The sequence below is a fragment of the Thermobia domestica genome, chromosome 2 (assembly GCF_964235325.1).
Source record: "Thermobia domestica chromosome 2, izTheDome1.hap1.1, whole genome shotgun sequence".
Classification (NCBI taxonomy): Eukaryota; Metazoa; Arthropoda; class Insecta; order Zygentoma; family Lepismatidae; genus Thermobia; species Thermobia domestica.
The window spans coordinates 380378385-380405303 of record NC_137455.1 but is presented as its reverse complement, the minus strand read 5'-3'; the positions used below and the strand labels follow the sequence as shown (position 1 = coordinate 380405303).

At 37.5% G+C, this 26919-nt stretch overlaps 1 protein-coding gene across 16 annotated transcripts in view; it reads right to left on the bottom strand.

Moving 5' to 3' along the window:
• Window positions 1-26919, bottom strand: part of LOC145678866 (uncharacterized) — a 459736-nt gene that overhangs the window by 117542 nt on the left and 315275 nt on the right. Inside the window, exon 1 of one of the 16 annotated variants that reach the window (XR_014130456.1) lies at window positions 23708-23765. The exons of the other annotated variants lie outside the window; for them this stretch is intronic. The gene's annotated coding sequence lies outside the window, so the exon portion shown is untranslated. Of the gene's footprint in view, window positions 1-23707; window positions 23766-26919 lie in introns of those variants that run through there. 16 annotated transcript variants of the gene reach the window in all.

The following is a 26919-nucleotide window of genomic DNA, read 5'->3' as shown; positions in this document are numbered from 1 at the left end:
TGATTTTTTGTAATGTACCAGACCTTCGCAAATGGTTCACAAAATAAAACAGAAACTAGTATGCGCTGCATCTAAATATTAATGTTTTACAATCCTCCGACGAAACCAATTGCATCAAGGGAGCACTAGAAATCATTAGATTTGCCCAATTTCTAGGCCCGTATAAGCAGTTAGGTAATGTTGCTCCCGAGAGTTTCTCGTCTCACTTCGAAAACGAGACGAGGAGAGCATGTTAATATTCAGGAGGAAAAAATTGCATGAGAATTGAATCGTTTATTTCTGAAACCCATCAACCGACATTTTTTTCACGAAATAAGTTACTCATTCTCTAAATCATCGCCGGCTACGATATCTTAGGGATCGTAGCCGGCGATGTCTAAACACACACTTTAGTGCAGAAATTAGTCTACTACCATGGCGTCAAATGGGTTATAATTAAAACCGAACATGGCGTTTAGCACAGAAACCCGTCTAGTGATATTACATAACGTGTTTCTGCAGTAAATCTAATGTTCATCTCTCTCTCTTGGCAACAATCCAGTGTGAAACGATAAAGTTTAATCTCTTTAATGCATTTATTTGCTTCTGTCTGTTCGAAGCTTCAGGTGTAAGTGAAAAGAAATTATGAACACAAATAATGAAGAAATAATGAAGAAACTAAGTTAATACCAGTGTATGTAATAAGCAAATGACATAAAGTGTCATGTGCCCATCACTACACGACTGTATACCTAGTTTTGAGCCACCCTGTAGTTTAGAAGGGAATCCTGTTGTCTTTTGTAGGACACTGATAACGTGATTACTGTTGTTACTACGGGTACATTCCTATTCTAATCATGTTCCGAATTTTTATTTGAAACCCAAATACATAAGTGTAGTTAATAACTTCGTGTTTTTCGTTTTAAAACAGAGTACAACAGCAAATGTTGTTATTTTGCATGCAAATATTACGTTTTCTTTCGACATTAACTAGTTTTGTTGCAGAAACGCGTTAACTGAAATTTTTATATATTTTTTTTTTTATTAATTACGAAATAACTATTATAATCTCGTTACAGGCAACATCCAATTCGCGAGCAAATTGACTAAAATTATATAGTCCGCGTCACCCCCATTGACGTGTGGCATCAGCAAATAAGCTCGCAGTGCGCTGTGTCCACAAATACGAACAAAGTCAATTATGAATGATTAGATTCCTCGTTGAAGGCTTAGTAACAGGGCACTTTGAGCTTATTTGCTGATGCCACACGCCAATTTGGGTGACGCGGACTATAATACTCCAAATTTTGTGGAATCCTCAAATTTGTTATTATCTATCAGAGACAGAATTTTTTCCCCCTAAAGTTTCAAAATGTGTATTTAGCGGGTTTCTGAAGTAAACGATTCAAATCTCGTCTCGTTTTCTAGAAAGTTGAGACGAGATGAAAAATTTCTTAAGCCTCGTGAGCAACGGTATTTCACCCAAGTCGTTGATCTCTGTCACTGTTTTCATGTTACAAAGTTCATAGTAAAAAAAAAATAATAATAATAAACCGATAAATTGATAAAATGAGTGTACGAACACAATGAAAAACGTGTATGAATGTTTAAATACACGCAAGTCATTACACAATATACTCCAGGCCGGTAACCAGCCCCAAAATGTATGGGGGCCCGGCTGAAGTTTAGGGTGGGACGATCCACCATATTATAGTTCATTTGCAAGCCTATCGTGAAAATTTTAGGGGGGCAGCAAAAACTTAGGGAGGGACCTGCCCCCTAGACTTCCCCTGGATACGGGCCTGATATACTCCAATAATAAATATGATTTAAATAGCCCTATCCTTTAAATATTACACCCTTTATGAACCTCTTGTGACGCAGAAGGATTCTGGCAACTTCTACATGAAATGAAGGAGAAAAGGAAATCATAAAATTTGTACATAAATTTGTAAAACGAGACGAGAAATTTTTGGCGAATTTCGAGACGAAATGAGAATTCTACAAATACGACGAGACGAGACGAGAAAACCATGTATCGTCTCGTCAGTAACATTACCCCTAGGCTAGGACTGCCTACTGACTTGGGGCGGAATATTTAGCTCCTCCTTTTCACTTTATAAATGACAGAATAAATTCATTTGTTTTACTAGACATTTTTCCGTGGGGGCACTTCAACGTTACTGATTATATCCCCCTCCCCTTCTGCTTTAAATGTCGTAAATACCTCACTGAGGAGGTATTTACTTCTACTTTGTCTACCGTGTGAAGGAATTGACAGCAAATTATGAAGTTTGCAGGCGGTATGCTTAATTTCAGAAAGTAGCACCGGTGAAAATAAATATAGCCCTTTTAAGTAAGCACAAAGTTTATATTAGTACTTCACTGTCTGGGTTTCCACAATGTTATCAATTCGCGATGTTAACGAAAATTTGACATTAAAAAAAAAATCTATACACATCAGGTTATCACTTGTGATGGTAAAAAAAAATGGTTACTGCTTGACTCATTGGTAAAACCAACAACAGCTTTACTGTAGAATTTATTGTAGAATAGGCTAGTAAACTTAATGCAATTCTAATTTATGACGTACACAGTTAAATGTTCAGATTTATTGCTTCGGTTTATTATTCTTTTTTTCTTTTCACGCTTGTTGCCATGGGCGCCCGAGGAAAATTTCCTAGGGAACCATCTCCATGCTTGCTATATTACATCTGGTATTTTTGGCATTTAATATACGTGGTTTGCTATACATTTTCTTGAACCAGGGAGTCGCCCCCTGCGCCCCTTCAGGTGGCCACGCTTATTGCTGCAGTATGTAATACACAACAGCGTATTCAACTCAAAGTAACATTATAAGGATTTAGAATGCCAATAGGTCTGTTAAATGAACGAATGGAGCAGTGTGTGCCACAAAATATAATTGAGCCCAAAAATGTGGCGTGCGGTAGGGTAGAATCTTATAATCACTTTAATTGTTAGATAAATTTAACCTACTAAGTGGCCACTAAAAACTAAACTTTTTTAATTCCCAAACGGTAGTAGGGCTAAATAAATGCCAATTAATAAAATATATAACACTAGCAGATTGACCGCTTTTCGCACGGAAAGAATACGTTGCATTTTGGACATAAAGGGCAAACGGGGGCTGAATTTGGATTTAAACGGCATCGGAAGGATCACTGTTCATCTCAGCGACAAACGAAAACTATGGACTCAATACTAAATGTCGGTCATTTTCGATAAATTTTTAAATATACACTCCCCTTCCCTTACGGTTCACCGTCAAAGTGAAATGATAGAAACACTTCAAGGCCTGAACCTCATCTATGTTGAAAATTTGATTGAGATCGATCATATGGTTCAAGAGCTATGAAATCATAAAGATGGTCACTTTCATTTTCATATATTTAGAAGATAGATAATGAAGTAGTGCAAATATAGTACTTTAATTGTTCCATTGTAGCAGGGGCGGATCTAGGGGGGCTATAGCCTCCCCAGAAGAGGAAACTTTCTTATTTTATATATACATAAAACCCATCCCAGAGTTTGGAGGTATTAAAAGTAGCTCTAAGTAGTAGTATTACAACCAAGGATCTTATAAAATAGAGGATCTGCCCATATGTATCTTCATAATATAAAATAAATGAAGCCAAAAAACAACCGATCATCGGCACGTCTGATTGGCTACTCTCGTTTCCGCCATCGTCTGATTGGCTACTTTCGTTTCCGCCATGATTGTTGGCTCAAAACATTGCGATCCTATTGGGCGGAGTGGGCAGAGTACGGGTGGCGAAACTGTGACGTATGGCTTCAAGATTTTGTTGTAAGGGCAGATCCTCTATTTTATAAGATCCTTGATTACAACCCACCCACCCCCAGAAGTCTGTCCTGGATCCGCCCCTGCATTGTAGTAATGACAGATTTTTATTGGTACAAATATCACTCTTTGTCAAATAAGAACAACTGAAATAAGCACAGTAATACCATTTATATACAAATAACCACAATAAATATTCAAGTTATACAATGTCGTTAGGGTTGCTATATTTCAAAAATGGAAATCCGGGACGCTATTAAATTACGAGAATTTTTTTTAAATGCTTAAAACGAGAAGAAGTGTTTATCTAATTTTCTTTCTTCCAATACATAGAGCTGTTAAAGTATTACGTAATCCCATTTTTAGTCATTTTAGTAGACCTTTTCCTCCTTAGTTAAGCAAACGTAAGCAGATGATTTATCCCCTCCCCGTTTTTTTTTTTTTTTTTTCACATAATCTGTTACGTTTCGTGTTTTTCAGAGTCTGTTTTAGCTCATTCAAGGTTTGATCTTTCCTTTCACACCTCTTGTCTATTTGTGTTGTATTCTCTTTTTTTTTAACTTGCTCCTTTTTTTTTTAAAAAAAAAAAACAATACTCCAACATTTTCCCATTGTTGTCTATTTAATTTTATTAAATTAAAACAATATATTTGTCTTCTTGAATGGTCAGCAGAAAATTACCAAATATGTCGATCAGGGATTATTGATTAAAATATTTCAAAAGCAAGATGCAGATTGAAACAGCGTACTAAAGATAACAATAAGATTGAGCAGTAAAACCTTTTGTCCCTGGCCCAATGAAACGAATGCTTCGTTCAATGTCAAAGTAGTAAAATCGTGAACTTAATTAAATCCATGTTTTGTGCATTAAAGTTTTTTTTTTTTTTTTTTTTCCACTTTTGAATTACCATACTCAGAAGTTAAAGAGAATATTTATATACCAAATTCTGTGAAAAAGCAAACTATAATATTCTCTTCTTTTCTTCTTTGCTGAAATCCGGAACACTTAAGCGTCCCGAGAAATATTTTCGGGACGCCAGGACGCATATCACGATTCCTTGATGGGTCCCGGATTTTCCGGGACGAAGGGCAACCCTAAATATCCCGCGAGTAGTCCTACAACAGAGGTGAACACGGATTAATCTCCCGTTTTATTTTAATCTGTTGATTTGTCGAAATAATCCCGAAACCAACACATTCTCCTCATTTCCATTATTACATTTATCTATATCCATAGATTGGATCAATTGAGTTTAAATTTTCCATCAGCAAATTATCATACTGGAATTATTAATCTAATAGCATTGAATTTACCAGAGCAGAGAGCAGAGCAGAGATTTCTTGGCGGGTTTTTTTTTTTTTTTTTTTTTTTTTTTTTTGTGGTTGATTTAAGTACCGGGCTTGGGCCCTTGCCTTCCATTTGTGTTGTTGACTGTCGTTTGTTTTGCGGGCGTATTTGTTGTGAGAGAGGACGCAACTGTCGCGCTCCTCTTTTGCTGTTCCTATGTCAGTTTAGTGGTTGTGCGTTTTAGGGGTGCGGCATCTTGTAAGTTCGTCTTCTTGGGTTGGCCGTTCCTATGGTGGCTATGTGTTGGTGTGGCGAGGCTCTGATTGTCCTCCAGAAGTTGGCTGATCTGTGAATTCTGTAGTCATGTAGAAATGGGAGTTCCAAATCTTCATGTATTTGCTCGAGGCGAGTGTCTCTCGAGTGTCCAGTGATAGCCCTGGCTACTCTGTTCTGGATGACTTGTAGTTGGCTGAGGTGCGTTTTTGCTGCGTGTTGCCATGCAGGGTGGGCATACATCAGGATGGGACGAATGCTCATCTGATATATATGGCGTTTGGTTTTCAGGGTGAGGGATGGGGAGAGGAGTAGCGGTAGCAAGGCTTGATGGCGTTGACTGGCTTTCTTGGCGATGGAATGTATGTGGTGAGCAAATGTAAGTTTCCTGTCCAGTATTATTCCGAGGTATTTGGCATCATCTCGGTTCTGGAGGGGTGTTCCAGCCATAGTGATCCTGACGTGAACCCTTCTTCTGTTTCTTGTGAAGTTTACTACTGAGGTCTTCTGTTCGCTGACTTTGATCTTCCACTCTTCAGACCATCGGTGGAGAAGTTCGGCGTGTCGTCTGAGGTATAGTTCAGCGTATCTGATGTTTCCATGGCTGGCAAAGATTGCCGTGTCGTCTGCGAATGTTGCTACCGCTGTGTTGGGGGTTGTGGGAATGTCCGCCGTGTATATGGCGTAGAGGGTTGGGGATAGGCACGATCCTTGGGGGACTCCTGCTAGGATAGGTCTGGAGGGTGTTAGGTGTCCTGCATGGGCAACACGAAAGGTTCTTCCTTGAAGAAAGAATTTGATGATTCTCAGAAGGTAGTGCGGAGTGCCCTGGAGCATCATCTTGTGAAAGAGGCCTTCGTGCCACACCTTGTCGAATGCTTTTTCTATGTCGAGAAAAAGCCCCAAGGTGTGGCCTCCCTCGTTGAATCTGTCACATATCTTCTCTACCACCCGTACCAGCTGCTGATCCGCGCAGTGTCCTTTCCTGAAGCCGAACTGGTGGTCCGGGATGATGTCATGATCTTCTATGAATTGCTGAAGTCTGCTCTGCAGTACTCTTTCAAAAACCTTGCTGGTATGCGAGAGCAGGCTGATAGGGCGGTAGTTGGCCGGGTTTGATCTTTTCTTTCCTGGTTTGGCCAGCATTATGACTTTTGCTTCTTTCCAGGCTTCTGGGTAGTGTCCGGTTCTCATAATGGCGTTGCACAACTTACAGAGTAGGACCAGGGCCTTTCTCGGGAGGTGCTTCAGTGCTTGCGGCGTCACTCGGTCTTGACCTGGAGCCCGGTGTGCATTGATCCTCTTGATGATTGCTTGTATCTCCCGCGGTGTTGTGAGGGCTTCTGGAGGAGGTGGGTCTTCTATTCGGGAGAGGTGGTAGGATCTATGTACTGCTGCAATGGTGGTTGCTGGCGTGTTGGTAGCGTTGATCTGGAAGGTGGTTTCCAGGGTCTGGGCGAAAAGTTCTGCCTGTTCTTCCGGTTCGTGTATTGTTCCTTGTGGAGTTTGAAGTGTGAGTGTTCTGGAGTTTGCTTCTGGTCTTGTGATGTTTTTCACTAACTTCCAGAATTGCCTGCTGGGTGCATCTAGCTCCTGGAGGTGGAGGTTCCAGTTTCTGATTTTGATTCGAAGGAGCCTTTTCCTGACTCTGGATACTAGGTGGTTCCAAAGTGTTTTGAACTGGGGAATTCTGGTACGTTGCCACTGCTTCCGGGCCCAACGCTTCAAGTGGATCAAGGCTGAGGTGCGTCGTTCTTCTGGAGTGGTCTGGTGTGATGGATGAGTCGTTGTTGAGGTGGTTGAGGCGATGGCTATGGCTGAGTTGATGGCTGCGGTCAGGGACGCAGTGGTGGCCTCTATGTCTTCCGTTGTTTCAATTATCCGGCGTGGATCTAACATGTCGCTGAGCAAGGATCTGTAGTGGTCCCAGTCTGTTGTGCGCAGAGTTGGAAGGGTTCGAGTTGTGAAGTGGTAGCTGATTGCGATCGTTTGTAGAACGGGTAGATGATCCGAGTCGAGGCCGTGGATAACCTGAGGTACACCTAGGATTGCCAGGTTCGCTGTCAGTACCATGTCCAGTACATCAGGCATCCCGCCATTTCTTGGATAATGCGTGGGTTCCGTTGGAGCCGTGGGAGTGAAGTCTATGGTGGTGAGAGCGTGGTGGAGGATCCTTCCGTTTGCGTTTGACACATTGGAGTTCCACGCCGGATGTTTACTGTTGAGGTCTCCCCCTAGTAGAATCCGGTGTCCTAGCTGTCGCAGGGCTTGCAGATCTGTTGCGTTGAGGTTGTTGTTGTGAGGCTTGTAGGCTGCTATTATTATTATCGGTCCATTAGCTGAGTGGAGGGTGATCCCTGTAGCTTCCAGGGATTGTAGAGGTGGTAGAGGGAGAGGGTCATACGGGATACTGTCTTTGATTAGAATTGCTGTTCCTCCAAGGGGTCGGTCGGGACGGTCGGTACGGATGGTGGAGTAGTTGCGGATTTTTAGGGTAAGGTGTGGTTTTAGGTGGGTCTCTGACAATAGGGCTATGTCCACTTCTTCTCTGCGGAGAAAGTCCTCCAGGTTGTTCTTCTTCTTTTGGATTCCTTCTGCGTTCCAGTGCAGCACTTTGACTTGTCTGTTGATTCTTCTTTTAGACGGTGCCATCGTCAAGGATGGACGCGACTACCTCAAACATGATGGTGATTTTGCTTAGTGGGTCTGTCGTTTCTTTCACCTTCCGGAGTCCTACTTGCAGCTTTGACTTCAAAATTAAATTTATCAAAGAATTAAATGTTTCCATGGTTAAGTTGACTTAGAAACGAAATTGTTTTTGAGTTTGTTAACACAAAGTCATTTTGTTCTCGTTTGTTATGGATTTATTCTTTGTTACTAATTGTAAAACAAAAGAATATTTTATACAGAACGTTAAAATAGAGACATGTACATATTTAATACACCTACCGAAGCTGACATCTATACACATGCACTGACAGTAAATTGTCTGAAATTTAGTTATCGTGACTCAGCTCGCTGTACATTACACAGGTAAGGCTCCCAGCAGGGGCGTCATTCAGGTGTCATGTTTAATTAATTTATTGAAATATTAAAAACGAAACTTCTGTATATGAGTGTACAATAAAAAAAAAACATTTCATCAGTGTTATACGGAAGAAAATAAGGCCTATGTTTAGCAGAAGGGGTCCAGCTCTTTTCTCTAAAAAATGTTACAATTTTGGTAATTTCTGCTCACATTCGGTTAGTTTATGGTAGGGTTGGTTAGTTTAAGTTAGGTTAGGCAAGTTTAAGTTACGTTAGGTTAGTTTAGTTTATGTTATATTAGTGTAGGAGTCCCGTATAATTTTCCAAAAAATGATAGAATTTCGCTTATTTCTACTAATATCACGTTGGTTTAGGTTAGCTTACGTTAGTTTATGTTAGGTTAGGTTATATTTGGTTACGTTATGTTACGTCTAAGTATTTGCATCACTCATTTCTCCTGTAAATGTTGTGTTTTTTACATGCTTCTGGACCCCTTGTACTAAACATACCCCGAAAATAACGTTAGACGTCATAAAACAAACAACTTTCAAAAAGAAGATCCACAACGAAAATAAGTTACAAGAACTGATTACGTACAAGTTGTTTTCACTCTCTCAAACTAGTATAAAAGCTTAAAATTTTGGAACTATTTATCTTAATCTCCATCATTCTCTTGTCTTCGCTACTAGGTCATCTTGCGACTTGCAATTGGACTTTGAAGCTTCGACGATGATGGTTAACATCGAGCTGAGAGAGGGACCTCCTAACGTTAAATGTAAGTTCTTTACCTTTTGAATAATTCAAGTCTCTTTGAAGAAGTAATTTCTTCAGGCAGTCTCCTGCTAAGGCCTCAAGTATAACAGCTCTTAAAGCTAAATTTATCATTTATTAATGAATTATTATTGTAATATTTTGCAGACTTTTGAGCTCACTTAATATTTGATATTTGATAATATCATGTCTGCACATGTGTAATAATGATATAGAAATCTTTTGTAATAAACATATACATTGAATTTCTTTTCTTTCATGTATTACCAATTTATCTTTTGACTGTTATCTTGAGTAATATGATACTAACCACTATACGCATACAAATTAGCATTTAATCAAGTATTAGTAAAATCATCATTAAATTTAAACATTAAATTAAACACAGAGAAGGCAGGAGGACAATCATCTCCCTGATTTGAGTAAAGCATGCTTTTTAATAAATTGTATACTATTATACCAATAAAAACATACAATTTATATCGGTAGACAATTGGTCCCCCCCCCATCCCAGCAAAATCTGAAATAACACTACTGGCCTCTAAGATATACAGACTTTAACTCTGATATATCAGCCAGGAACAAGTGCATAACTAAGAAAGTACTGTAAAGTTTCATAAGTCACAGGGCCTTGCCCGGGGGGGCGAGCGGAGCAACGGCCCCGGGCGCCGAAGTAAAGGGGCGAAAAATTCGGGAGAAAAAGGAAAAAAGATAGGAGAAATTGCTTGGAATATATGTATGGGGGCGTCGCCCCGGGCGCTGATTTTCCATGGCACGGCCCTGATAAGTTGTCCTGGTTCTTTAGTCTAGAAATAAGGAAGCCTTAACTATACCTTAAAATCGTGCTTAATTAAAGCCCCTAATTGTTTGTATTCATCATTTTTGTTTTCGTTTTATCCACCAACTAATATGTAATTATGCAAATGTTGTTTTGCGGAGAAGCATGGGAGACAATTCCTCTTACCCCCGATTTTGGGAAGTCGTACTTTTTGAACGATTCTAAATATACTAAGATATAGTAATAAAGTAAGTAAAATTCTTATGTCAGTGGAGCATTTTGCCTCCTCCCTGGCAAAATCTGAAATGATGCTATTGAGTTGTATAAATATAAACGGTCAAATCCAAATAGGCCTATGGTAACAGCCTTCTTCCTAATAATTAACAGCAAAGCACCTTCAAATTCAGTATGATCATTTATCCATTTCAAAAGATAAATAAATTGAAATGATGTAGTTCAAGTTCAAATAAATTATTGTCCAAATAAAAATATTAATGCTCAAATCTAAGAATTAGGATTAGGAATTAGATTTCTGGGCTTTCGGAATCTATGATCATGTTAGCCTGTAACTAGGATTAGGATTATTAATTAGATTTCTGAGCTTTCGGCATCTATTGCCATGTTGACCCGTCACTAGGATTAGGATTAGGAATTAGATTTCTGGGGCTTTCGGCATCTATGGCCATGTTAGCCTGTAACTAGGATTAGGATTATTAATTAGATTTCTGAGCTTTCGGCATCTATGGCCATGTTGACCCGTCACTAGGATTAGAATTAGGAATTAGATTTCTGGGGCTTTCGGCATCTATGGCCATGTTAGCCTGTAACTAGGATTAGGATTATTAATTAGATTTCTGAGCTTTCGGCATCTATGACCATGTTGACCCGTCACTAGGATTAGAATTAGGAATTAGATTTCTGGGGCTTTCGGCATCTATGGCCATGTTAGCCTGTAACTAGGATTAGGATTATTAATTAGATTTCTGAGCTTTCGGCATCTATGGCCATGTTGACCCGTCACTAGGATTAGAATTAGGAATTAGATTTCTGGGGCTTTCGGCATCTATGGCCATGTTAGCCTGTAACTAGGATTAGGATTATTAATTAGATTTCTGAGCTTTCGGCATCTATGGCCATGTTGACCCGTCACTAGGATTAGGATTAGGAATTAGATTTCTGGGGCTTTCAACATCTATGGCCATGTTAGCCTATAACTAGGATTAGGATTATTAATTAGATTTCTGACCTTTCGGCATCTATGGCCATGTTAACCAGTCACTAGGATTAGGATTAGGAATTAGATTTCTGGGCTTTCGGCATCTATGGCCATGTTAGCCTGTAACTAGGATTAGGATTATTAATTAGATTTCTGAGCTTTCGGCATCTATGGCCATGTTGACCCGTCACTAGGATTAGGATTAGGAATTAGATTTCTGGGGCTTTCGGCATCTATGGCCATGTTAGCCTGTAACTAGGATTAGGATTATTAATTAGATTTCTGAGCTTTCGGCATCTATGGCCATGTTGACCCGTCACTAGGATTAGAATTAGGAATTAGATTTCTGGGGCTTTCGGCATCTATGGCCATGTTAGTCTGTAACTAGGATTAGGATTAGGAATTAGATTTCTGGGGCTTTCGGCATCTATGGCCATGTTAACCCCTAACGTACGAGGGAGGACGCCCCTCGGCGATCACTATCCGTGGAAAGGGAAGAAAGAAAGAGATGTATGGAAGCGGCCTGGAACCTATAAGTTAGGTACCATCCCGGCATTTGTTTAGTGTGAACGAGGAAAACCTTCCTCAGGATGGCTAGCCTGAAAAAGCTTTTACATTTTTTCGACCGAGTGTCACCACCGGGAATCGAACCCACGACCGCTTGCACCAAAGACGAGGGAGTTAGAGACTACGCTGCGCATTGTTCAAATCAATATAATTACAGCTAGGGCCGTTTGTTTAACATTTGTGCCGTCCCGGTCCACTAAAACAAATGACACCATCTGACTATAACAGATACCCGTGTATCAAATTTGCAAGAGTGAGGTGAACAACTAGTATTTAACTGGAAGTGGAAAAGAAAAAAGAAAATATATAAATAAAAAATTATATAACCTTCAATTTCAGTTAATAAAATAATGGCTGATTTGGTTACTCAGAAATATGAGATCACTGATTAAGACTTTTTTTTCTTTTCGCACTTTCTCTTATAGCGAAGGTGCCGATTATATTATCATAATGATCGTAGTCTATTGTTTTCAAAAAATCCCTAAAAAATTGCCGCCCCTCAAAATTTGTCGCCTTGGGCCAGAGTCCCTGTGTCCCGTGCGTAAATATGGGCATGATTATGGGCCCTTTGTCCTATTTTGAAATAATTAAAATTGAAGCAGCACAGTCGTCACAATAGTTTTAAACCAGAAAATATGCCTGCCTGTTAGCGACATCTATTTGGCGTCAGGCAGAAACGACACCTATTAGCGTGAGTGTTATGGATGTGAACGAGTCGAGCTAAAACTCGACTCGTCTCGAAACTCGAAGCGAATTCGAGTCGAGTCAAAGTAATTTTCTCGAGTCGAGTTCCGAGCCGACTAACTCTTTTAGGTCGAGTTTAGAGTCGAGTCGAGTTTGATAAATGGCTCGCTCGTTCAGCTCGTTTTAACTCATTTTGAAATCATGGCCTGATTAGACTGGAAAGCGAAAACTATGAGAACTGTAAGCAGTAATCTGGAATATTTTTAGTGTTGCTCACGAGATGGAACACTGCTCGCAACTCGTCTCGTATCGATTAATGAGACGACAATGGATTTTTATAACTAGACAGCCTCCAATGTCGTGAGCACCAATGTAAGTATATACTATAGTTCTTAACATCAAGGATGAAACCTGCGCGGTCTAAGTTTTGAGCCCAAGCAGAAACCCAACCCAGATAATAATGTCAACCGGCTCAGCTCGGTTCAACTAAGCGATCAGCTTGAGCCGGCGCGGTTGGGATGAGCCACCGACTCGGCTCAGGTGAGGCATTCACTGGAACCGGCTCGGTTGGGGTGAGCCATGAGCTCAGTTAGTTTTGGCTTGAGTCGGTTCGGTTAGGTGAGCTGTTGGCTTGGCTCGATAGTGAGTGAGCTGTAAGCCTAGCCGCTCGAGCCATTGATAACCCTAAACCCGGGCCGAGGAGTTTTGAACATGTTTGGCCGGCGCCCTATAACTTTTAACAATTTTTGGCTCGAGCCTGAATACTTGCTGCTCCGGAACTCAAACTTTCAAGTTTGCGAAATTTGAGGGAAAAAAAGATTTCTACGCTTTTTTACCTTTACTATGGTCTAAAATATTTTTTAAAAAACATTTAGACTGGTATTCAATAAAGAAAACCGAAAAGAAACAAAATATGTAAGTTAGTATTTTGTTTCTTGATCTGCGATGTACCTTTATTTTCCAAACTTTCATTAAATTTGAAGGCAATGCGCGACTGGAAGACGTTGTTGAATTTAAATAATATTTAACCATTATTTTCTGTGGTTCTAATACATAAGAATTCGAGCAATTCCATTTGGAAAGAGGTTAATTTAAAAATGTTACAAATTATCATAAAAATTTGAAGCTTTCCAAATTTCAGCAAAATTTAAACTACATGAGCCAATAGAAGATAAACCGATTTTACTTCTTTTTTACTCGTTTTCTCCCCAATTCGCAACTTTTCTGCGATATTACGACTTGAGAAAACAATTTTCAATTTTCTCGGCCCACCCTACTGTAGAACTGACATCTGACTGTTCCGGGTCTCCGAGTCTGTCGGGTTCAGAAAAGTGACACCCAGATCCGAAAAAAAAAATCTGACAAGTAATCCGTTGTCTCGTTCGTTCCGTATAAAATAATAATTTTTATGTCCAATATTTCTAATTGCAAGAGTACAAAGTCTTGTGTTACTATTATTATTTTATAATTTAGAAGAGACTTGTAGGATTATCAATTTGGTTGGACTTTAATTTCATGAATTTAGCAGAATAAAGTCCTTTGCTGCTGAAAATATACAAAACTTCGATTTAGTTTTTATTATTATCTCATTATTTTATTCTAACATAATAGGTTAGCACCCATTTACAGTCTTTCATACATTGTTTACACTCTTTTTACAGATACGAGGGCTATCCAGAAAGTAGATTACGTTTTCGTCTGTGTCCGCTAGGGGCGGGGCTAGCGCGGCCATCTTGGGGTCAGAGCGTTGACAAGCTCAGTCGGCATCTAGCCGTGCTAGTGAGAGGTTCGTGCTGTGCTCCGTTAAGATACTGTGACGGTTTGAAATGTCTGCGTTAATTGAAAATCCCGCGAGCTGCGAGGTGCGTGCAGTAATAAGGTTTCTGACAGCAAAAAACTGTAAACCGATAGAAATCTATCGGCAGCTGTGTGAAGTGTATGGGGACAACATTATCACTGAAGGTGGAGTGCGACAGTGGGTCATAAGATTTAAAAATGGCCGAACCAATGTTCACGACGAAGATCGAAGTGGGAGACCCAGCAAAGTGACTGCCGAACTTGTCGAAAAAGTCGATGTTAAAGTCCGTGAAAATCGAAAGTTCACAATAACGGAACTTTCTTTGAGTTTTCCACAAATTTCGCGAAGTTTGTTGCACGAAATCATCAGCGAAAAGCTTGGTTACCACGTTTTGTGCAAGATGGATTCCAAAAATCTTGACAGAGGACCACAAAAATCAGCGAATGGCTGCAGCGTTGCACTTTTTGGACGCCTACAATAAGGATGGTGACTCTTTACTCGATCGCATCGTTACTGGTGACGAAACATGGGTGAAACACGTGAACTGTGAAACGAAATTGCAATCAATGCAGTGGGGGCACACAGGTTCTCCCCAAAAACCCAAGAAATGCATGCAAACAATGTCGGCAAGGACGATGATGGCGACTGTTTTTTGGGACAGAAAAGGTGTGATTTTGGTGGACTTCCTGGAAAGAGGCACTACAATAAACGCTCAAAGGTATTGCCAAACTCTGCAAAACCTCAGAAGAGCAATTCAAAACAAGCGCAGAGGAATGTTGAGCTCTAAGATCTTGTTGATTCACGACAACGCCCGGCCCCACACGGCAAATGTCACGCGTGAAGTTCTTGAATCTTTTCAGTGGGAGTTGTTTCCTCATCCGCCGTACAGTCCCGACCTGGCACCGAGCGACTTCCACCTATTCCCAGCAATGAAGAAGTGGCTGGCTATGCAGCGTTTTGATGACGACGAACAGCTGCAAGAAGAGGTAACGAAGTGGTTGAAGTCGCAGGCGGCCGAATTTTTCGACGAAGGAATTTCCAAGCTCGTACATCGTTACGATAAATGCCTTAATTTGAATGGTGACTATGTCGAAAAGTAGTATTTGTGTGTGGCTTTCATCTGTATATAATAAAATTTGTTTCCTATACTTTGTTGATTTTTTATTCCAAAACGTAATCTACTTTCTGGATAGCCCTCGTACTTTACATTATTACAAATTTCTTTTACGATATTTTTCTTGAAAGTTTCTATTTTACAACATAAATCAATATCTTTAACTTTTTTACTTATGCTATTATACGTTACACTCATTCTCTATGTTGGCGACTTCTGGAGTATATTAGTCCTTGGTTTTCCGGAGTTAAATATATCAAATTTATCTGGTCGTGTGTTTCGAGGTGAAACATGAATATGAAATCATGAAATAGGTTCGTTGCAGTCAACTTTACCATTACATATTTTACCTAGGTACAAAGGAATACCATATCAAATAGAGTTCGTCTTTGTTGTAAACTCATGATACCAAAATTAGTATTCAGAGTGTCACTGCTCTGTGTATGTGGATATACGTGTGTTGTTTTGTACGTTAGATGCTTTAAAAATTTTGACTGTTTTTTTTTTCTAGTTTGGCAATATTATTTTTGATGAGAGGATTCTAAATAGTACTTACATATCCCAATTTGGAACGAACATAGACTTCATAAAGTTTTTGAAGTTTTTTTTTTTTTTTTTTTTTTTTTTATGAAATTCTCGCTCAGTTCTAAGTATCAGTCCAAGATTTCTATGTGCTTCATTAATAATATTGTCACTATGACAATCGAATGTTAATTTGGAATCATATTAAGATACCTAAGTCCCTAATTGTTTCCGGGGGTTGGTAGTATCGTGTTATCAATTGAATATGAAAAATGTGTCGGTACTTTTCACCTTGTAAATGGCATTACTTTACATCTGTTAACATTTATTTCAAGTAAATTTTCCTCACACCACTCAACAACAGAAATAAGGTTTCATTGGAGCTTATCACACAGTCATGAACAGAATTTATTGCATAATAAACTTTTAGATCGTCTGCAAATAATAGTTTATTTGAATTTTGTATGCAACTAGGAAAGTCATTAATAAATAGTAAGAAAAGTTATTGAAATTCAACCTTTTTAGCAGTTTTCAACTCGAAAATCGAAGTGTAATATATACTGGATGCTTGGAGTCAATATAAAACACAATAAGTCCTATGAGAAGAAAAAGCTATGAGCAATGCAAAGTATCGGTTTTGGCTTAGTGACTCATGTTTTTTTTCTTTCTTTCTTTGTCCTGTTGCTTTGAATTATGGGACAAAGCAGGCGGTATTTTTAGAAACCTGAAGATCGGGTCCAAGGATACATGAAACTACGAGAATCCATTTACTTTATGCAGCTTTCACAACATTCATTAACATCCAACACACATTTACATGTGGATTCTTACCTCAAAAACAATAACAAAGAAAAACATAAATTTGTTTGTTTAATTCTACCCTTATGGTCGGTTCAAACAATATAAGATTTTTTTGTTTGTTTGTTTGATTTATTTCTATATGAAAACACCAACAAGTATGTTTTATTTTTCAGGTTCATTAGTTTTAACTATGAGTTTGCTGTCATTGTAGGAAAAGTATCATTGCAAATATTCAAGAGACAAAATTTTCAAAATAAATCACTAACATTAAATAACACACACGGGATAATAAAATAGTGCCAACGATATCACATACATTGGGAAAGATCAAAGGAACTGAAATTACAATTTTCTACGTCAGAATTTCAATTACACAGAAGGTGGCATCCATATTGTTGGAAGTCGTGCTATTCTTTGTACTCTATAATTCGTATAATGCTTATTTGAAACAAAACGAAATTAAAAAAAAAAATCAAGTGCTATGATGAAAATTACATTTGAAACAATGTAGCGCTTATTAGTTGTGTAAAATTAAAAAAAAAGAAAAGAAATATTTTCTCCCTTAGAATACGAATTTCAGTCAAAGTGTAATGATAGAAACGCAGGTGGAATTCAAGTGGTAGCTATTTCAAAAACTCATTTTAAACGGTCTAACCATTTCCTTATTTTTTTTTTTTTAATACAAAATGGAAAATTAAAATACAGAGAAATAACCTCTTTCGTCATATATAAATTAGGAGCTTATATACCGAGTTGCATTTGCCTAAATTGAGAGACTCCTGAGAAAATCGAGTAATAGATCATGCAACTCGGTTAACACAGGTCTGGTGTTATTGGTGGGAAAAAAACCCATGTTGAGCAGTGTTATAAGAACTAGCTGAATGAAGAAACAAAGAGGAACAGCGACACAGTGTCCTTGCAACATATAACCTGTATGACTAAAATAATAATAATAATAATAATAATAATAATAATAATAATAATAATAATAATAATAATAATAATAATAATAATAATAATAATAATAATAATAATAATAATCCAGTTCGCTTGGTGAACGGAAGCATTAGGGTATTAATACTGATAATGGAATTCTTCGTCAGCGATAAGCAAAACTTTTCATTTGCTAAGAACAAGGACTTAGCTAAGATATCACAATCGCATCAAAATCCTGTGTATCAAATAGATATACTATAATTCTTAACGTGCGTATTGCCTTGTATATCCAAGTAACTGACTTTGAGAATTTGTATTAGTTGCTATTTTTAGCTACAGGCAAATCTTTAAGCGGTATATTTTACATTTATATCACGTAACGAACAATGTGTTATATTATCTGTGTAATCTTTCACGTAAGTAGTTTTGTGAGTATATGAATTTTCTGACAAAACTTACATGAGCAGAAATACTGCCGATTGTTCCTGATGTTCTTATGTTTGTCTTCGGTATATTTCAATCCATAAAGACAATATCAGGCAGTTGATTAAACCGCTACCATTTTAATAATTTACTCCAAAAGTTCGATGAAGTTTCAGATAGCATAGAGATGAGTAAAGAATTTATCACAACTAGACTAAAATTTAACACAACTAGCCTAAAATTTATCACAGACTAAAATTTAACACAACTAGCCTAAATTTTATCATAACTAGACTAAAATTTAACACAACTAGACTAAAGTTTAAAGCAAAGCCATTCTTTACTGTACAGAGCAAGCATGTCAAGCTCATAATCACCAGCCTAAAATAGTGTGGGTCGCAAGGGTTTAAAAAAAAGTGTTTAAAAAGTGAGAAAATACACGAAATCTTACTTAATTTTGTAGTTCTTTAGAAATAGGACATCATGAAATCCAGATTGTAGATGAATAGATATTGTACCTTTCCGAACACCAGACATTCTTTTCCGGCAACCATCTTTCGATGTCTGGAAACATGCTGCTCACACTAGAAACACAGGTCACACAAATCTGTGGTAACATGGCTGTCGCTGGAGGGCTTGTTCATTTTCATAAGTGAGAAAAATTGTTTTATATTGATACATACTACCAAACATGGAAATCACGTACGATGCAAAATTTGATGGTTTCCGGAAACCACACAGGCAAGTGTCTTATTTGTAAAACTTAGGATACTCAGTTCACTGAACTTTTACTTTAGAGCTGAGTTGTACTGAGTTTCTATTAATTCCACCTTTAAATTTGCTGGAAGTTAAGAGCTGAGTTGTACTGAGTTTCTATTAATTCCACCTTTAAATTTTCTGGAAGTTAAGAGCTGAGTTGTACTGAGTTTCTATTAATTCCACCTTTAAATTTGCTGGAAGTTTAGAGCTGAGTTGTACTGAGTTTCTATTAATTTCACCTTTAAATTTGCTGGAACTTTAGAGCTGAGTTGTACAGAGTTTCTATTAATTCCACCTTTAAATTTGCTGGAACTTTACAGCTGAGTTGTACTGAGTTTCTATTAATTCCACCTTTAAATTTCCTGGAACTTTAGAGCTGAGTTGTACTGAGTTTCTATTAATTTCACCTTTAAATTTGCTGGAACTTTAGAGCTGAGTTGTACAGAGTTTCTATTAATTCCACTTTTAAATTTGCTGGAAGTTTAGAGCTGAGTTGTACTGAGTTTCTATTAATCTTTCGATGTCTGGAAACATGCTGCTCACACTAGAAACACAGGTCACACAAATCTGTGGTAACATGGCTGTCGCTGGAGGGCTTGTTCATTTTCATAAGTGAGAAAAATTGTTTTATATTGATACATACTACCAAACATGGAAATCACGTACGATGCAAAATTTGATGGTTTCCGGAAACCACACAGGCAAGTGTCTTATTTGTAAAACTTAGGATACTCAGTTCACTGAACTTTTACTTTAGAGCTGAGTTGTACTGAGTTTCTATTAATTCCACCTTTAAATTTGCTGGAAGTTAAGAGCTGAGTTGTACTGAGTTTCTATTAATTCCATCTTTAAATTTTCTGGAAGTTAAGAGCTGAGTTGTACTGAGTTTCTATTAATTCCACCTTTAAATTTGCTGGAAGTTTAGAGCTGAGTTGTACTGAGTTTCTATTAATTTCACCTTTAAATTTGCTGGAACTTTAGAGCTGAGTTGTACAGAGTTTCTATTAATTCCACCTTTAAATTTGCTGGAACTTTACAGCTGAGTTGTACTGAGTTTCTATTAATTCCACCTTTAAATTTGCTGGAACTTTAGAGCTGAGTTGTACTGAGTTTCTATTAATTTCACCTTTAAATTTGCTGGAACTTTAGAGCTGAGTTGTACAGAGTTTCTATTAATTCCACTTTTAAATTTGCTGGAAGTTTAGAGCTGAGTTGTACTGAGTTTCTATTAATTTCACCTTTAAATTTGCTGGAACTTTAGAGCTGAGTTGTAAAGAGTTTCTATTAATTCCACCTTTAAATTTGCTGGAACTTAAAGCTGAGTTGTACTGAGTTTCTATTAATTTCACCTTTAAATTTGCTGGAACTTTAGAGCTGAGTTGTACAGAGTTTCTATTAATTCCACCTTTAAATTTGCTGGAACTTTACAGCTGAGTTGTACTGAGTTTCTATTAATTCCACCTTTAAATTTGCTGGAACTTTAGAGCTGAGTTGTACTGAGTTTCTATTAATTTCACCTTTAAATTTGCTGGAACTTTAGAGCTGAGTTGTACAGAGTTTCTATTAATTCCACTTTTAAATTTGCTGGAAGTTTAGAGCTGAGTTGTACTGAGTTTCTATTAATTTCACCTTTAAATTTGCTGGAACTTTAGAGCTGAGTTGTAAAGAGTTTCTATTAATTTCACCTTTAAATTTGCTGGAACTTAAAGCTGAGTTGTACTGAGTTTCTATTAATTCCACCTTTAAATTTGCTGGAACATTAGAGCTGAGTTGTACTGAGTTTCTATTAGAGCTGAGTTGTACTGGGTTTCTACAAAATAAACTTCTTTGAACTTGTTTTGTATTTACCACAAGTTGAGAACTGTGTCAGGTTCTGATTTCATAACTTTTCTGCCAGAGTAGTAACTTGCATTCTAATGTTTCTACCTGATGATTCAAGTTTAATATAATTATACGCTTTTTCCATTTGTATTTTTAATATATATTCGGAGTTAGAAGTTACCGAAAATATGAAAAAAATTAACTTTAAAGGTCCATAACTCCAATACAATGGGATCTACCATACTCAAGTCAAGACTTCATTTAGAGATGTGCCCTATCCAAATATCCATGTTTCAAAATCTTGCGATACTTCCGCAACGACTTTTATAGAGGTAGTTGGTGAGTACTTCAAAATATATGCCTGTAGCCAAACTCCATAAAAATTGTTGCGTGAGTTAGTTCCTAAATAAAATCTTGACCCGACTACGGTAGGTGCATAGCATTGGAATTATGGACCTTTAAAGTTAATTTTTTCATGTTTTCGGTAGCCTATAACTCCGAAATGGCACCAGGTGGGTCTGTACTTTTTGTCTTATCTTGGTGTCAGGAATCACCACCCAAACGTTGTCGGTGTTGTTTTGAAACACCCTATATATATATTTTCTAGGCAAACCGAGGGCCATATATGGCCCGAGAGCCGTGAGTTTCACATGCTTGGTCGGTGTGGAATGAAGTTGCCCATATTGTGAGATACGAGTGCGAATCGGTCGATATGGTAAGTATTTTTACTGAGACGTAACCTCTTCAACACGATGCAATATTTGCCTGTTGTAAGATTTAGCAATCGTACATTCCACGTTCATTGGTTCACGCCAAACGTCAATTCGAGAGCCGAGTACTATAGCATGACACATGATACAGTTTAATGTAGAAACTTTGTTTCTGCAGCGATGAATATCCGGATTCCTTAAGCTAATGACTTTGAAGAAAAAATGCGAGGACCATCCTTCCTTGACCCTAGAAAGATTACAGTTTCTTTAGAAATTTGGAACTTTGATTTTTTAAACATAACTCCTTACAGCATATTACGCATTAGATATATCCCATATATAGAACATATAAAAAGTTGTTTTTAAAGAAAAGAACGGGCTCTAAGTACGCATATAGGCCTTCTAGAATGTTCACACAAAGAAGCAAAATTGAGACTATAGGATAGAGGAAAAGGGACTATCTAGGATCATATAGCTAAGCCCTCTTTGCCTCTAAGCATTCGTTGGATTTGCATCTCTAAGAGTTATAAATATTAATTCCGCATTTAAAGTTTCGCCCTTAAGTACACAGAAACGTTAGTGCTGAGAAAACTTAGGCTTGGGGTAGTGAATAACAATGATGCGTTTTGCATAATACTTTTGGAACTACGGACCTCCCTCCCCTTTTTTCCCTTACCCCACCCAGAATGCTTTAACTTGACTTACAAGACTTTTTCTTTCGTTCTTGGAGAAATGTCACTAAATTTTCATTGTAGGCGGGGATCATTTCTTATTTTTTTTTGGTCCCTCTTTGAAGACGAAAAAGATGCGTCAGCATTATAAAACTTTTCTCATGAAAAAAAAAAATACATACGAAATACGCAGGAAAAGAAACGGAAGAATAAATAAAGTATAAAGAAAATTCGAAAAGGAAGTCGCAAGGAACAATAATGGAAGTCGAAAGAAATATTTGAGAAGAAGAAAAACAGTAGCAGCAAGAAAAAGAATAATAAAAGAGAAAAAAATAAAACACTATCGTTACTAAGTTGGAGGGAACAGCTGGTGCTGCGCTCTGGTGGCGAAAGTAGGAAACTATAGCTGTCGCTGTTGGGCGGGCGGTATGACGACGCTAGAAACCGTTCGGCCAATGGTTGTAGCGGAATGGGCAATACTTTTAGGTCAAATTATGAGCTAAGGACAAACGTCTGACGTATCATTCCAACCTACGAACGCACTGACAATTTCTCTACATTGTATCACTACGCCAACTTTCACCTAGTACTACCAACACCAAATGCACACAGTAATGTTACTAGTTTCTTCTTACAGTCTTTGCGAATACAGCATTGATACTATTTGAAAATTATCGTGACGTAATTTAATAGGTTAAACTTTAAAAAAAAGAAAGAAAGAAAACATAAAAAAGCATCTCCTTGCTAGAAATAGTAGCAGTTGGTCTCATAAATACAATGAAAATTGCATATTGATCACAAATTTGATTCTGGTGGTCCTGGGTTTGATACACAGGACAGCAAGTTGCTATGGGTTTATTTGTTTTTACTTCTACTGATGTCAGTGGCGGATCTAGTCTGGTGCTGGAAAGGCCTAGCCCCCTCGATTTTTTTTTGTTTTTTTTTTTTTTGAACGACAAAAGTAATTAAAGTTATTATTTATGTTTTTTTGAAAGTTGATAGAAAGCGTTGCCTTTTATTCTTTACCAGAAAATTTTTGAAAAATTATAGTTTCAGTTGCATTTTTTTTTATGCAATGTGTAAAACAATACTTGAAGTCGACGATGTCAACGTTCAACGTAGGCATAATATCCAACGGAAGAGAATTAAGTTGGAAACTTCTGCAGGACCCATGAAAAATTGTTAACTCGTGATAGTATATATTTATCATAGTTTGGGTTATGGCTGCCCCCCCCCCATGTTTACCTTCTAGATCCGCCACTGATTGATGTAATGAGGCTATTCTTATTTACTTATTTACTTCTCGCCTGATTCTTACTTTGTACGTTGTTTACTATCATTGCGTAGAAACCGGATGGATCCTTACAACGCGAAAATAAACAAATAAATTAGTAAAAGTGATTGATAGTGAGAAACCACTTGATGTAAATTGAGCCTGCATTTCCTTTTATTGAAATTCAAGTGACCACGATAACTCGTGGAGCCTGAGCGCTACACAAATGACCGAACATATTTCCCTCACGCCTGATGCATCGGAAGACTTCGGACCGATTCGTGGAGCTGCCTTCCGAACGCACACTTGAAACAAGGTAAAACAGCAGAAGTATACCAACATTGTTGCCAAACTTAAAAGACATGCAAACGAGCAAAAAAAAAAAAAAAAAAAAAAAAGCATTAAAAGAACTATAAAACTACGACAACAACAATAAGAACAGAACGAAGCTTAGCGGCTATCCGACAACACTTTACCTTCAGGAGACGTTCTCCGTGTAGCGTTCGAGACAAGACTGGCAACATTTCATGGATGGGGGTTGACGACCAGGACACTCCCTCCCGTTTTATTGGCTGGTGAAGTTAGTAAATCTAGCTTAAGCTTCACGACTCCTCGCGACCACTATAGATATGGGCTAAACCGGTCTTTGTAGGAAAAGAACGAAGATCGAAACCGGTTTTGATAGAAGTTTCCAAAACCCAAAATGTTTTCTTTTTTAAAAAACGGTTTCGACCTTTGGTGGTAGTTACGGTTGGTTTCGTGGACGTAGATTCAGTTTTTGAAGGAAAAGCTCCAACTTCTTTCCTATCCGTTTATAGAAATCGGATTTATTATTTCTGGTTTTAATGGTTTTATAGATCTCTATAACAAGAAAGTGAACCATAATTTCACATCATAGTGTGCATCGAAAGTTTATTTTGGTTACTTTCGTTTTGGCCACGACGCAAAAAATTTCTCGTCTTCCCTCGGCTCTTCGATTAGAAAACGATTTATTGATTTTAACGTCCCTTTCAGCAGCAAGGCTATATGAGACGGGACCTAATGATTAATGTGGAATCCAAACCACACGACCTCCTACCGGGAATCGAATCCGGGTCTTCTACGCCAAAGGAGGGTACGCTAACCGCTTAGCCACGAAGGAGCTCCTTCGAGAAATTTTCATAAGTCTCATGTGCAACACTAGTTCACCCAAATCTTGGACCTCAAAAACTAATTTAGTGTTGCATGATTCATAGTATAAAAACTATAAATTGATAAAGTGATTTGTCCGAACACAATGAAGAGCATTTACCAACGTTTAAAGATACCCAAGTCATTACACAATATACTCCAATAAGAAATGTAGTAATCTGATAGCTTCTACAAACGAAATTTAAACCAAGAAATATAAAAAATAAAAGCATAAGTTTGAAACATAAATTTACAAAACAAAATTTCAAAAAGAGATGAAAAAAAACTTTGTCGAGAATAGAGACGACATGAAAAACAACTTTACGATAATCGAAACGAGACGAGAAAATATGAAGACCGTTTTTTCAAAACACGGTAGAGAAAATTTTGAGTAACGGAGGTATGATTTTTTCTGGTATGCTTTTTATGCTACCAATCGAGCTGTGAAATCAGAATTGACAGATATCGAAATGTGTCATGTGTACCTAGGTATAGAATGCTACATCATGAACGTTTTATCAGAACTTGATGAAGGTTATGTATATACAATAATAACAAAAATGCAATTGTTGTGAAAAAGATGTTTCGTGCTCTATCGAGTTTTGAAAAACCGCTTCTCACATCATTTTTTCTTTCATCTCGTCTCGGAATATTAATTAGATTCCTATAGTATAGAAGTGAACTGTAATATCATAGTGTGAATCAAAATTTTATTATTATTGTTATTATTATTATTATTATTATTATTATTATTATTATTATTATTATTATTTTTATTATTATTATTATTATTTAGTTGCGAACACAGCTCTATATGTTCCATTTTTGCTTCCTTTGTTATTTAATTTCTTCTTCCCATTTTAGCTCAACTTCATCCAATAAAGGTCATCAAAGAGAATATTTCGCGCTGAGGTTCCAGGGATCGACCTTATTGTTGAGCAGTGCTTTACCCATTGTTCTTTATTTCGGGTCAGGAAATTATATTTACCGCTCTAGTGGGGAAACTATATTTACCGCTTTAGTGGGGAAATTATATTTACCGCTCTAGTGGGAAAATTATATTTACCGCTCTAGTGGGGAAATTATATTTACCGCTCTAGTGGGGAAATTATATTTACCGCCTACATGCTACTTCCATGTCTTCAAAATTTACTTGGGAAAGGGAATATAGACTTTTGAGGCGATTGTCCCCCTAACACGTCTGGATAAAACACTGTTGTTGAGGAATGATGACCAAAAGTCTGCTCCATATTTACTTAATATTGTAATGTATGTATTAGAAGTGTCTGGAATGGAATGTATGTAACCTTTGTTGGCACATCTGCATAGTAAAATAAAATAAAATAAAATAAAATAAAATAAAAACGTAAATTGTTGCTATATTTTGTGTTACCTCATTTATAAATTATGGAAAACACTGTGCTTCTTCCTGTTAATTAAAAGTGAAGATGGTACCTCAATAGCTAATATATAGAGGATGCCCGAAAAGTCCATAATCATTTACGGGAAGGAACACTTGAATTAAAATGAAGTATTTACAACATGAAAGAAACCACAGCAGTTCGACATGACCGCCCTCCACATTCAAGCAGAGTTGCCATCTCTCTCCTGAGCACCTGATGAACGCACGCTGCAGCATTGCTGGTGTAAATGTATGCACTGATGCTGAAATGCGTTCACACGGGTGCGCCAAATCCCTAATCTTCACCTTATACTCCTGACTGTTGTGATCTCAGACAAACAAATCAGGTTTCGGCATCGGTGCGTACAATTACCCAAGCAATGTTGCAGGGTGTGTTCAGGTGCACCGCGGAGATATGGCAGCTCTGCTTGGATATAAGTTTGGTCATATCAAACTGCTGTAATTTTGTTGACTTACAGTTGTCTTTTTTTGGTATCATAAATACTTCATTTGAATTCAAGTGCTCTTCCCAGAAATAGTTAGGAACTTTCCGGGTACCTTGTATATAAAACTTATATGTTCTATGATAATTATGATTCCAAAAATAGTTTCTACCAATAATAATAATCGTAAATACCTTCTTTATAATTTCAATACTAGCTCTTCCTATTGTAAGTCAATTGTATCGAATAAATGTAGTAAAATTCGTGCAAACAAAAATATGACATTGAGTTGATTTAGATTGTCCCTTTCAGCAGCGAGACTACATGAGACAGGACCTACTGATTAACGTGAAATCCGAACCACATGAGCTCCCGCCGGGAATCGAACCCAGGTCTTCCAGGTCAAAGGGGCGTACGCTAACCGCTTAGCGACAAAGAAGCTAAAATACGAAATTAATAGAAAATGTGTCTATTGATTTAAGATTGCCTGTAGATATCTGACAAGGAAATTGCGAAGGTGATAATACCATGTCTTTCAATTAATTTTAGAACAAAATTATTTTTCTTTATTCTTCCTAACTCATAAGATATATATTTGCTTCGAATCAAAATGAGAAACGTAGATTTAAAAAAAAAAATCCAGATACAGTAATAAACCATTTAACAAAACTGC